At 43.5% G+C, this 14,316-nt stretch overlaps 1 long non-coding RNA gene across 1 annotated transcript in view; it reads left to right on the forward strand.

The window, feature by feature from the left end:
* Window positions 1-14,316, forward strand: part of LOC140710593 (uncharacterized) — a 148,040-nt gene that overhangs the window by 80,970 nt on the left and 52,754 nt on the right. The window contains exon 3 of the long non-coding RNA XR_012091664.1: window positions 9,490-9,627. This is a non-coding gene — a long non-coding RNA (uncharacterized lncRNA). The remainder of the gene's footprint in view (window positions 1-9,489; window positions 9,628-14,316) is intronic.

Genomic DNA, 14,316 nt, shown 5'->3' on the forward strand with positions numbered 1-14,316 from the left:
ACAAGGTCAGGAGATCAAGACCATCCTGGCTAACACGGTGAAACCCTGTCTCTACTAAAAAATACAAAAAACTAGCTAGGCGAGGTGGCGGGTGCCTGTAGTCTCAGCTACACAGGAGGCTGAGGCAGGAGAATGGCGTAAACCCAGGAGGCGGAGCTTGCAGTGAGCTGAGATCCGCCCACTGCACTCCAGCCTGGGCAACAGAGCGAGACTCCGTCTCAAAAAAAAAAAAAAAAAAAAAAAAAAAAGAATGCCTAGCCTCCTGGGAAAGCAGCCTAGGAAGTCTCAGCCTCATTCCTGTTCAACATGGAGTCACTCTGGTTCGACTGCCCCTGACACCCCCACCCCGCTTACTTATTTTCTTCCTTCCTCCCTCCCACACATAACATATTTCAGTGATTTTTTCAAGCCGTCCATTAGGGATACATATGTAAAAAACTTGTCAGGAACCCTTAAGGTCCAGAGGGCAGAAATGTCTAAACTTTTCCTTGAGGAATTCATTTGTGTCCAGAAGTATATACCACTGACTCAAGGACTGTTACTGTCCATGTTCCTTCCTTATAAGAACTGACCTGACCTGAATGATTATTCACCTCTATATTCACTCAGACAGACACCCATCTATTTAACATTATTTAATGCAGCATTAATGCCAGTGTCATAAGCCTGTAAGGCTAGGCTATTTGGATTTTCTCCTGAGCCCACTGTGTACAAATTTTTCTCCTTCACTATGCCTCAGTTTTCTATCTGAAAAATGGGCATGATCAGCCCTCAATGGGTTAAACTGATGAGTAAAACAGATAATGGAGTAGGTGTGGTGGCTCACGCCTATAATCCCAGCACTTTGGGAGGCAGAGGCCGGTGGATCACCTGAGGTCAGGAGTACGAGACCAGCCTGGCCAACATGGCAAACCCCATCTCTACTAAATATACAAAAATTAGCCAGACATGGGGGCATGTGCCTGTAATTCCAGCTACTCAGGAGGCAGAGGAAGGACAATTGCTTGAACCTGGGAGGTGGAGATTGCAATGAGCCAAGATCGCGCCATTACGCTCCAGCCTGGATGGCAGAGCGAGCTCCGTCTCAAAATAATAATAATAATAAAACAGATAATAATGTAAAGTTCATGGCTTAGTTCCTGGGTATATCAAGCCACTCCCACACTTAGTGACTAAAGCCAGGTTTGCAAGTTTTTTTCTGTGAAGAGACAGAGAGTCAATATTTTAAGCTTTGCAGGCCATACAGCGTTCATTGCAACTATTCAACTCTGTTATCATATAAAAGCAGCTATAGATAATACATAAAGGAAGGAGTGAGGCTGTGTTCCAACCAAATAATATTGACAAAAACAGGAGACAGGCCAGATTTGGTCCACAGGCCATAGTTTGCCAACTTCTGTCTTAAAACAACAACTATTTATTTGCCTTTTGTTGGTTTATAATTTGGACAAGGCTTAGCTAGGCTGGCTCACGTGTCTGAAGTCAGCTGCTGGGTCAGCTGGGCTGGTTGATCTGGGATGGCCTCAACTGGGAGGATGTGACTCTTCTCCAGGTGGGGTTTCATCCTCCAGCAGGCTAGTTTGGGCTTGCTCAAATGGAGACCGGACTGGGATCCAGGAAACCATGTAGAAATATGCAAGGTTTCAGGGCTGGGCGTGGTGGCTCACGCCTGTAATCCCAGCCCTTTGGAAGGCCAAGGCGGCTGGATGGCCTGAGGTCAGAAGTTCGAGACCAGCCTGCCTAACATAGGGAAACCCTATCTCTACTAAAAATAAAAAAAATTAGCTGGGCGTGGTGGCAGGCACCTGTAATCTCAGTTACTGGGGAGGCTGAGGCAGGAGAATTGCTTGAACCCGGGAGGCAGAGGTTGCAGTGAGCCGAGATAGAGCCACTGCACTCCAGCCTGGGCAACAAGAGCGAAACTCCATCTCAAAAAAAAAAAAGAGAAACCACTAAAAAAGAAAAGCAATATGGAAGACTTCTTGAGGTTTAGGCACAATGTCTGTCACATGCTCTTGGTCAGACTAAGCCACAATGCCAGCCTAGATGCCATGGTTGGGGAAACTGACTCCATTACTTGAGGAAAACGCTGCAGATTCATACAGTAAAGGGAAATGCATACAGGGAGGGAAATTAGCACAACCATGTTTGCAAGCCACTTACACATGAGCACAAAAGAAGTGCTCCCTAAATGTTAACTATTAGCGTGGACCTACTCTGTAGCATGTTCTATGGTAGAAATAGAAGAGATGATAAAGCTATAAAACCTAAGCTTTGAGATGCTTACAGTCCAAAATGTGAAATGAGCTTTGTCCACAAATAACTATAATAAAGAATAAAAATAAGATGTGATTCTTCAGCTTGGAATTCAGAGCTCAAGAAACATCAGCAACTAGAATGCCGGAGATAAAAAGTTCTGATAAGTTTGCTGAGAAGAATGATGGCTTCCAGCTTCTTCCATGTCCCTGCAAAGGACATGAACTCAGAAAACCAAACACCACATGTTTTCACTCGTAAGTGGGAGTTGAACAATGAGAACACATGGACACAGGGAGAGGGACATCACACACCGAGTCCTATTGGGGGGTGGGGAGGAAGGCGAGGGAGAGCATTAGGACAAACACCTAATGCATGCAGGGCTTAAAACCTAGATGGCAGGTTGATAGGTGCAGCAAATCACCATGGCGCAGGTATACCTGTGTAACAAACCTGCATGTTCCACACATGTATTCCAGAACTTAAAGTAAAATAAATTTTTAAAAAGTTCTGGTACGTTTATGGGCCATATAGGGACTATATCTCAAAGCCCTTCATGACAAAGTAGTCTTATATGGTATTCTAGGCCCCAGATGCCTCAATGGATAGTGATATAGCCTTCAATCTCATGGTGGCAGGCTCCCCACCAGGGTTGCCTTCCACAGTCACCCCTGTTTTATTCCATTTGGCTGTTATAGCAAAGTACCATAGACAGAGCGGCTTACAAACGAGGGAAATTGATTTCTTACAGTGTCAGAAGCTTGAAGTCCAAGATGAAGGTGATCAAGGTGCCTGGTGAGATCTGGTGTGTGGTGAGAGCCCATTCCTGATTTATATTAACAGACAGCTGTATTTTTGCTATGTACTCACATGACAGAAGGAATAAGGGGGATAATTTGCATTGTTTTTAAAATTTCTTTTTATTTTTAATTTTTGTGTGTACATAGTAAGTATATATATATTTATGGGGTACATGAGATCTTTTGATACAGGCATGCAATGTATTATAATAATTACATCATGGAGAACGGGGTATTCATCCCCTCAAGCATTTTTTCATTTTTATTGTTTTTTTGAGATAGAGTCTCACTGTTGTCGCCCAGGCTGGAGCACAATGGTGCTATCTCAGCTCACATAACCTCTGCCTCCCAGGTTCAAGTGATTCTCCTGCCTTAGCCTCCTGAGTAGCTGGGACTACAGGTGAGCACCACCACACTCGCCTAATTTTTGTATTTTTAGCAGAGAAGGGGTTTCACCATGTTGGCCAGGCTGGCCTCGAACTCTTGACTTCAAGTGATCTGCCCACTTCGGCCTCTCAAAGTGCTGGGATTACAGCATGAACCACTGCGCCTGCTCCCTTAAGCATTTTTTATAAGGGCACTTATCCCACTCACAACAACTCCACCTTCATGACCTAATCAGTTCCCAAAGACCCTGCCTCCAAATACTATCCCCTTGGGGATTTGGTTTCTACCTACGAATTTTGGGGAGACATAAACATCATTCTTTGACACCTCCCTATATCTAGAGGAGAGCCCCAGCATTCTCTCTGCCATTAATTTTCTTAGCTCAACTACACCAGCAGAAGGAAGCAAGGGTGTCCAAGGAAGAGAACACAGTAATGGGTTCTTAGCTTCTGTTTCTGGTGGGGCCACTAAAGCCCCTTCCTCATCCCTCTTTTCCGCTTCACTAGAGACAGAAACTAAAAACCATGGCTTCAGGCTGCCAAAAGCCTAAAACAAAATGAAACAGAACAACAACAACAACAACAAAATAAGGTGGGTTGGACAAGCTTGGGAAGGAAGCCATAAGGTAAGAACCATGAAAGTGATCACCTGAAACTTGACAGCATTTCAGATAGAGAGGACAGCAAGTGCAAACACCTCAAGGTGAATGCATGCTTGACTTGTCCCAGGAACACTTAAGACATGCGTGCAGCTAGATCGGAGTGAGAGAGTAGGACAGCAGTGACAGATGCAGTTAGAGAATAAATGGGACCAGATTATGCAATGAGGGGATAGACTATGTGAAGACAGGAGTAAAAGCAGGAAGACCAATTAAAAGAGGTGCTAGACAGGGTGCAGTGGCTCACGCCTGTAATCTCAACACTTTGGGAGGCCAAGGTGGTCGGATCACGAAGTCAAGAGACTGAGACCATCCTGGCCAACATGGTGAAACCCCATCTCTACTAAAAATACAAAAATTAGCTGGACGTGGTGGTGTGCACCTGCAGTCCCAGCTACTGGGGAGGCTGAAGAGGAGAATCACTTGAACCTGGGAGGCAGAGGTTGCAGAGAGCCAAGATCTCACCACTGCACTCCAGCCTGGCAACAGAGTGAGACTCCATCTCAAAAAAAAAAAAAAGGGGGGGGGTGCTGATAGCTTGGTCTAGGATGGTTGAGGAGACTAGATACATTTTGCATGTAATATAGGCAGGATTTGCTCATGTATTTGTTCTACAGAGTGAGACAGAAGAATTCAGAACATCTCCAAGGTTAATCTGAGCAACTTTGAGGCTGGAAGTGCCACTAGAGATAGGATAGACTAGGGTAGGAGTTAAGTTTGGGGAAAGAAATCAAGAATTTATTTTTGGCCTAAGATATCTGTTAATGTAAGTGGTAACATTAAGTACTTGGAGTTTAGGGGAGAGATTGGGCTTAAATCATTAATTTAGAATCCATCAATGCACATATAACATTGAAAGCCTTAGAGTGTATGAGATCTCCTGGAAAGGAAGTGAATATAAAAGGGAGAAGGCAGCTGGGGACTGAGCCCTGGGCACAATGGTGTTGAAAAATCAGAAGAGGCCAGGCAAGGTGGCTCATGCCTGTAATCCCAACACTTTGAGAGGCTGAGGTGGGTAGATCACTTGGGTTTAGGGGTTTGAGACCAGCCTGGACAACATGGCAAAACCCCATCTCTACAAAAAATACAGAAATTAGCCTGGTGCAGTGGTGCATGTCTGTAGTCCCAGCTACTTGGGAGGCTGAGGCAGGAGGTTGGACGGTCTGCCTCCCAGGAAATGAGCTCTCACGTTGCCAAAAAGTACAAAATTAGCCTGGTGTGCTGGTGCACATCTGTAGTCCCAGCTACTTGGGAGGCTTGAGCCTAGGAGGTCGAGGCTGCAGTAAGCTGAGATTGTGCCACTGCACTCTAGCCTGGACAACAGAGCAAGACCCTATCTCAAAAAAAAAAAAAAAACAAAAAAAAAAAAAACAGGAAGACTACAGGAATGTAACATAAAAGTCTAAAAAGGAGTAGCATCCAAGTTAGGTAGGAGGAGGAGAACGGAGAAAGCGGTACTCTGGAATCCAAGTGAAGGAAGTTAAGAAGGAGAGAGGGATCAGCTGCATCAAACATTGTTAAGTAAGGTGAGAACTGAGAATTCTGTATACATAGCAATATGGAAGCCACTGCTGACTTTGACAATAGTAGTTGCGGTCCAGTTGAGGAGAAGAAAGTCCGCATGGTGGGTCTAAGAGAGACTAATAGGGAGACTAATTGGAGGTACACAGAGAGTTATTGAGGATTTTGCTTTAAAGGAAAAGCAGAGAAATTGGTTGGCAGCTAAATAAATATGTGAGATCAAGTGAGGAGTTTCCCCAAAGAGGAGATATTGCAGCATGTTTGCATGTTTAGGAGGAAAAAAAACGAAAGGGCAATTGCAAAAGCACAGTTCTCATCTTGTAGGCAAGAAGGGATAAGACAAATGCACAGGAAGATTGGCCGTGGGTTGGAGCAGAGATCTGCTACTATTGTAATAAGAGAGAAGGTGGGTGGACATAAAGATAATGAGTATACTTGGTAGTAGGAAGACGAAGCCGTTCTTTTCAGTTTGTTTCTAATTTCCCAATGAAATGTGAGGTGAGGTTAGTGCTCTGGTTCTCAAAGTGTGGTCCCCAGACCAGCAGCATCAGCATCACCTGAGAATTGGTTAGAAATACAAATTCCTGGGCCCCACCCCAGGTCTACCCAACCACAACCTGGAGATGGGGTCCAGCAATCGGCATTTGAATGAGCCTTCCAAGGCCAGGTGCGTTGATTCATGCCTGTAATCCCAGCAGTTTGGGAGACCCAAGCAGGTGGATCACCTGAGGTCAGGAGTTCAAGACCAGGCTGGCCAACATGGTGAAACCCCTGGTCTACTAAAAATACAAAATTAGCCGGGCATGGTGGCATGCGCCTATAGTCCCAGCTACTCAGGAGGCTGAGACAGGAGAATCGTTTGAAACTGGGAGGCAGAGGTTGCAGTGAGCCGAGATTGCACCACTGCACTCCAACCTGGGCGAGATAGAGCGAAACTCAGTCTCAAAAAAAAAAAAAAAAGAATGAGCCTTCCAGGTGATGACGATGTGTGCTCAAGCTAGAGAACCACTGGATTAGTGTGAAGAAGAGGGAGAAAGCAGGGAATCAGAGGTTTGAGAAAATACAAGATAAACTCATTTCTCTAGATCATGGTGGCATGAGTTGATTAGGGAATTGTTATGGGGTTGCTAAGCAGGGTGGAGGACTCACTTTTGTGGTCATTAATTCGAAAAATGAGACCAGTTAGCAACTGGTTGTGTTCACTCTTTCTATATTCAGCTCCTCAGGGGCAAGAGTGGAGTATGCAGAGCTGGATTTTCATCAGGCTTGGTGTTTTGCTGGACAATTGTGACAAAGGAAAAGGAGAACAAAAAGCTGGGAAACGTGGGCCTAAAAGTTGAGGGTACCTGCAAGAGAATATCTCTGAAGATGAGCCAGAGAACACAAGGAGGGTGGCCCGTGTGTGAGGATCAGTGGATTGGATGTCTGGGTGCAGTAGAAGGACTCTTGGAGGGCTGGTTTTAGAAGGAACGGGGCAGAAAGGTGGGATGTGGTGGCTGGACCAAGATTTTGGAAAATTACAGTGAGTGACAATGGCATCTTGGATGTGCCTGAGGCTGTGAGTTGCATAGGTGGGTCAAAAGCAACCATCGGAGATGAGAAAATCAAGGAACTGTAAGGTCAAATTATTAGAAGGATCACTTGCATAGTTGTAGAAACAACCAAAAAAATGCAATGGGAATATTGGTGGAGAGGAAGGTATCGATTCAGACACTAAAATCTTCCAAGAATGAAGAAGAAGAGAAGCCTGCACATCTGTAGATTGTCACAACAAGGGTATGGTCTTATAGAATAAGCTCCCCCAAAAGATGGAGACTTCATGGAGAGGCTAAAAGGAGTAGCCTAGAAGCAGTGATCATGATTGGGTAGGGCCGGGCACGGTGGCTCATGCCTGTAACCCCAGCACTTTGAGAGGCCGAAGCAGGCAGATCACTTAAGGTCAGGAGTTTGAGACGAGCCTGGCCAACATGGTGAAACCCCGTCTCTACCAAAAATACAAAAATTAGCCAGGCATGGTGGCAGCCACCTATAATCCCAGCTACCCAGGAGGCTGAGGCAAGAGAATCGCTGGAACCCGGGAGGCAGAGGCTGCAGTGAGCCGAGACTGGGCCACTGCACTCCAGCCTGGACAAAAGAGCAAGACTTCATCTCAAAAAAAAAAAAAAAAAAAAAAAAACAAATAAATAAAAATAATTGGGTAGAATGTTGGGTGGGGAGAAAGTATTGTTGTTTGATAGGGTTGCACAGGCATTTCTCAGGCAATGGCTTAAATTTAGTGAGAGCAAGAAGTTAAGAGAAACATTGAAGGAACTGTTTAACACTAGGGGGTTTTGGCTAATGCCATGCTGTTTCAGATAAAACAGTGGAAGGATTTGGAAGGTCAGGGGAATGTAGGGGTTCGCATCACATAAAGAGATGAGAGTCCACTGCTGGTACTGACATGGATGTCTTGCCTTCTTCTAGTGGCAAAGTAAACTGAGAAGAAAGACATGATGACATGGATTCTGATGATATTGGTATCTTAGGAATAAAGAATTGATTCTAATATAGCCTCCTTCTTGGGATTACTTGTTTAGGTACATTGTGGGGTTAAGACTATAGTAGAGGACACAGGGGGCTGGGCATGGTTGCTCATGCCTGTAACCCCAGCATTTTGAGAGACCAAGGCAGAAAATTAGCCAGCTGTGGTGGTACACACTTGTAATCCCAGCTACTCGGGAGGCTGAGGCATGAGAATTGCTTGAACTCAGGAGGTAGAGGTTGCAGTAAGCCGAGATCCGAGATCACGGCACTGCACTGCAGCACCTGGGCAACAGAGCAAGACTCTGCTTCAAAAACAAACAAACAACAACAACAACAACAACAAACTGTGGTAGGGGATTTGGAAGGGAAGGGAGGGGTAGATAGTGCTTTTTGGAACATCCCAGCTTCAGTTTTGCCAAATGAATGAATGAATGAGTGACTGAATGAGTTAGTAAAATGACATTTCTAAACTCATTCAGAAAATCCTGAGGACCACGGCATATAAGAGTTAGCATCATGAGCAAAGACAATGCAGAGAGAGTGGTCAGAGAGAGCGAGCTGGGGTCAGGGCATCTGAAGTTTACCCCTTTCTCTTGTTAAGCGTCATCAGTTTGGGTGTGTGTGTATGTGCACAGGGAGCACAGGCTGAGGGAGCAGTATGGCCCTGGTGATCTCCGAAGACTGTTCCAACTTGGATGATCCATTCGGCTGTTCAATTTTGGGGTGCTTTTTTTCAGAATACCTAAGCATCTGCAAGCTGATGCCTGGCTGACACTGTCTTTCTTATTTTACCTTGTTGAGAGTTGAACAGTCATTGAATTAATTAATGTGTGGTCCTGACACTTTTCTATCTACACTTTTTTTTTTTTTTTTTTTTTGAGACGGGGTCTCACTCTGTCACCCAGGCTGGAATGCAATGGCGTGATCTTGGCTCACTGCAACCTCCGCCTCCTGGGTTCAAGCGATTCTCCTGCCTTAGCCTCCTGAGTAGCTGGGATTACAGGCGTTCACCACCACGCCTGGCTAATTTTTGTATTTTAGTAGAGATGGGATTTCACCATGTTGGCCAGGCTGGTCTCGAACTCCCAGTCTCATGATCCGCCCACCTCAGCCTCCCAAAGTGCTGGGATTATAGGCTGTGAGCCACCACGCCCAGCTTCTATCTATATTATTAGTAGACTCTGTAGCACTGAAAACCAGCAGCCCTCCTCTCTCCTGCATCTCAGGGCAGATTCAGGGGTGCCCTGGTCAAAACAGCTTCCCCTGTGCATTTCCTCTGTAGCACTTTCCATAGTGTGTCCTTATATCTTCAGCTAATTATTTCCTCTTCTGTCTCTTCCAAAGCAAAGTCATCTCCAAGACAGCAGGAACCACGTTTACTCTTTAATCATTGTATGTTCGCTAAATATTTGCTGAACAAGTGAACAAAAAACCCGGTGGTGTGGAAGTTAGACTCATTCTTGGTGTCACCAGGAGGTCCAGGTAAGTTGAAGGAATAGAATGGACCTAAGAATAATTTGCTAATCATTACAGTGGTACAGTCACAGGACTGTCTGCCTCCCAGGGAGTGAGCTCTCACTTTGCCACAGCTTTTAAACTAGAGCTGCATGTTCAGGCTGCTGGTCATGTGATTTCCTGCATCGAGCCAAAAGTTAGGTAACATGAGTCATCAAAGGCCTTGCACTGTCTAGAATTCAATGGAATTAACGCATTCACATAGCACTTGTGAATGGTGTCATATCTTTGTTCTTCGTGAAAAAAAGTCCAATGAAATACTTATTCCGTTGTGTTACTAACAAGAGCTTGAATTCAGTCATTCATCCACCACGCATCCATTCATCCTTCCTCCTTCATCCATCCATTTATTCATCCATCCTCTTTCATTCATCCATACTCCTTTATCCATCTATGTCTCCATTCATCTGTCCATCTACCCATCCATTCAACCATCCATCCATTCATCTGTTCATCCATCCACCCACTCATCCATCTACCATCCATCCATTCATCCATCCTCTTTCATTCATCCATACTCCTTTATCCGTCTATCTCCGCATTCATCTGTCCATCTATCCATCCATCCAACCATCCATCCATTCATTCATCTATTCATCCATCCATCCACCCATCCATCCAACCATCATCAAACAACATTGAAACATCACTCCACAAAGCCATGCGAGGTCCAACGGATCCACAGATAAAACATGTGTTCTCTGAAGAACCCATGCATTAATGGGGGAGAAATACATCCTAATAGTAATAATAATAATAATATCCAATACCTATATAGTACTTTCTATATGACAGGCACTGTTCTACAAATATTAATTCATCTGTCTCCAGAAGAACCCTAAGAGGTAGATACTATTATTGTCATTTCATATGTGAGAAAAGTATACTTACAATTTTCACTCAATTTAGAATTTGAGATGCTATAAAAACAGCCCTGGTTTTACCTACAGCAATGTGGATCTGAAACAAATACTTTTTTTGGGGGGGGGGGGATAGAGTTTTGCTCTTGTCACCTAGGCTGGAGTGCAGTGGTTTGATCTCAGCTTACTACAACCTCCGCCTTCCCGGATTCAAGCGATTCTCCTGCCTCAGTCTCCTGAGTAGCTGGGATTACAGGCATCCACCATCACACCCGGCTAATTTTTGTAGTTTTGGTAGAAATGGGGTTTCAACACGTTGGCCAGGTTGGTGTTGGACTCCTGACCTCAGGTGATCTGCCTGCCTCGGCCTCCCAAAGTGCCGGGATTACAGGCATGAGCCACCACGCCTGGCCTGAAACAGATGCTTTTAAGAATGAAACTTGTTGCTATGGTGGAGGTGGCTGTTTTGAGTGACAATATCCTTTCCAGTCCTCATTGTAGAGAGGAAAGAATATTGTTCTAAAATTCAAGAATCTGGATTTTAGTCTGACTCTGTGGTTAGTTGTGTGACTTTGAACAACTTGCTTTCCTCCTCTGGGCCTCACTTGCCTCCTCTGTAAAAGGATTCTAAATCTGTGTGTGAGGAAGGGCAAGGGTGGTAATGACTGGATACAGCAGAATCCCTGCATACAGTTGTGTAAGTTGCACACTGCACAATCCCAGGGGCCACCATGTACATAGGCTAAATGTGAATGGAGCCACTTGGAATTGTTCTACATGGTGACCTGTGTCTCGGGTGCCTTCTGCCTCTAATGATTTTGCAATTCACTGATGGTTTTCTTTTATCTGGATATGAAACACTATTCTTTGTATAAAGGATGGAACCACATTTGCCTCCTCAGTATTTTCTAGCCTATCTGGTTTTGAGTACAACTTAACTGCACCCAGAACTCTCCATGTGAAAAAATATTCTCCAAACTCCTCTAGCATCTCCACTTGCTTTCAACATTTCCCAAGAGAATCCTCCAGCTATGGCGATGTTTGTGCATAGGTGGGCAATTTGAAATTCTGTGTCTTCACAGTTGGATAATTTCAAGACAAGCCCAAAGTACATTAGTAGAGGAATGGGGAAGAAATCCACAAGGCAGCCATGTAAGCAGCCTTAAGCAAGAGAAAAGTGGGTGATTCTGATAATGCGATAAGTTCCAGGGACCCAGAAAGGATGAGAATGAATAAAAGTATTCATTGTATTCATAAATATTGTAATCAAATTAATTTTTTTCCTATTACAATAGTCCCATATGCTCATTATAAAAAATTTGAAAAACAAAAGTTTTAACATAGTATGCTTTACCTCCTTTTGACTTTTCCTTTCTTTCTTTTTTTTTTTTTTTTTTTTTTTTAGACAGAGTCTCACTCTGTTGCCCAGGCTGGAGTACGGTGGTGCAATCTTTGCTCACTGTAACCTCCGCCCACTGGATTCAAGTGATTCTCTTGCCTCAGCTTCCCGAGTAGCTGGGATTACAGGCGCCTGTCGTGCCCAGCTAACTTTCGTATTTTTAGTAGAGACAGCGTTTCACCATCTTGGCCAGGCTGGTCTTGAACTCCTGACCTCGTGATCCACCCACCTCAGCCTCCCAAAGTGCTGGGATGACAGGCGTGAGCCATCATGCCCAACCCAATTTTACATTTTATATCCTTTTTATTTTACTTTCTTTGAATCTGTTTAATATAACCATATTCACAGTGTAGGCAAATTTCATGAATATTTTAACGTTTCAAGCCTATGACTATTTTACAATTTATCTCATACTATCACAACCACTTTATAAAGATAATGTTTAGTTCAAAGTTTTATTGACTCACACCTGTAACCTAGCACTTTGGGAGGCTGAGGCAGGCGGATCACCTGAGGTCAGGAGCTCGAGACCAGTCTGGTCAACATGATAAAACCCTGTCTCTACTAGAAATACCAAAATTAGCTGGGCGTGATGATGCGTGCCTGTAATCCCAGCTACCCGGGAGGCTAAGGTAAGAGCATCACTGGAATCCGGGAGGCAGAGGCTGCAGTGAGCTGAGATTGTGCCACTGAACTCCATTCTAGGTGAGAGAGTGAGACTGTCTCCAAAAAAAAAAAAAAAAAAAAAAAGTTTTATTGATATAATTATAGATTCACATGCAGTTCTAAGAAAAATTACAGAGCACTCTATATCCAGCTTTCCCAATGGTAACATCTTGAAAAACTATAGTACAATATTACAACCAGGATTTCACTGATATAATCAATTGATCTTTTTCAGATTTCCCCAATTTTATGTATAACTCATTTGTGTCTGAGTGCATGCACATTTAATTTTATACAAAGATGTCATATCTGAAGCTTTCTTTATCCGCCACCATCAAGATATTGAGCACCACCATTACTGGGAGGACACCTCATGTCACTCTATCTTTTCTTTTTCTTCTTCTTTTGTTTTTGAGACGGAGTCTCATTCTGTTGTCTGGGCTAGAGTGCAGTGGAGTGATCTCAGCTCACTGCAACTGCTGCCTCGCAGGTTCAAGTGATTGCCCTACCTCAGTCTCCCGAGTAGCTGGGATTACAGACGCCCGCCACTACGCCCAGCTAATTTTTTGTATTTTTCAGTAGAGATAGGGTTTCACCGTGTTGGCCAGCTGGTCTCGATCTTCTGACCTCATGATTCACCCGCCTGGGCCTCCCAAAGTGCTAGGATTACAGGCATGAGCCACCGCACCAGGCCGTGTCACTCTGCCATAACTACACCCACCTTCCTTTCCTCTCCCACCCCTAACCTTTGGTAATCTCGTTTTGTCTAAAATTTTGTCATTTCAAAAATTTTCTATAAAATCATATAGTAATATGTAACAGTTCGGGGTTGGTTTTTTTCACTTAGCGTAAATTCCCTGGAGATTCATCCAAGCTTTTTCATTTAAAAAATCAATAATTGATTCCCTTTTTATTGCTGCATAGTACCCACGGTATCCATATACCACAGTTTGTTTAATCATTCACCAGGTGAAATACACTAGGCTATTTCCAATTTTAGACTGTTACTAATAAAGCTACTATTTTCAGGATTTTGTGTGAATGTAAGTTTCCATTTCTCTGAGATAAACGACCAAGCACACAATTTCTGGACTGCGTAACATTTGTGCGTTTAACTTTATAAGAAACTGCCAAACTGTTTGACAGAGTGACTGTGCCATTTTACATTGCTACCAACGGTGACTGAGTGATTCAGTTTCTCCATATCCTCACCAGCATTTAGCGTTCTTACTATTTTTTGTTTTGGTCATTTTGCTAGGTGTGTAGAAACATCTCATTGTAGTTTAATTTGAGGAGGCTTTTAAATTACAAATTCAATTTTTGAATCATTATGGAGCTGATCAGGCGATCCACTTCATTTTGGTTGAGTTTTGGCAGTATGTGGCTTTCAGGAATTGGCCCATTTCTCCTAAGTTGTGATTTTTGGTGTTCTCTGAATGTTTTAATGGCTACAGACTCTACAACGATATCCCAGAATATGATATTAATATACTCTATATGTATGGTGTTATATTTTTGATATTGATGATTTGTGTCTTCTATTTTTGTCAGTTTTTCCTAAAGGTTTATCAAATGAACTCTTTTGAAGAACCATCTTCTTGTTTCATTGACTTTTCTCTATTGTTTTTCTTTTCTTAATTTAATTAATTCCTGATGTAATTTTTATTATTTCCTTCCTTATGCTTGCTTTAGATTTTGATATTTTTGATTTCCTGAGGCATAGGAATTTAG

The sequence above is a fragment of the Chlorocebus sabaeus genome, chromosome 28, assembly GCF_047675955.1.
Source record: "Chlorocebus sabaeus isolate Y175 chromosome 28, mChlSab1.0.hap1, whole genome shotgun sequence".
In the NCBI taxonomy this organism is placed as follows: Eukaryota; Metazoa; Chordata; class Mammalia; order Primates; family Cercopithecidae; genus Chlorocebus; species Chlorocebus sabaeus.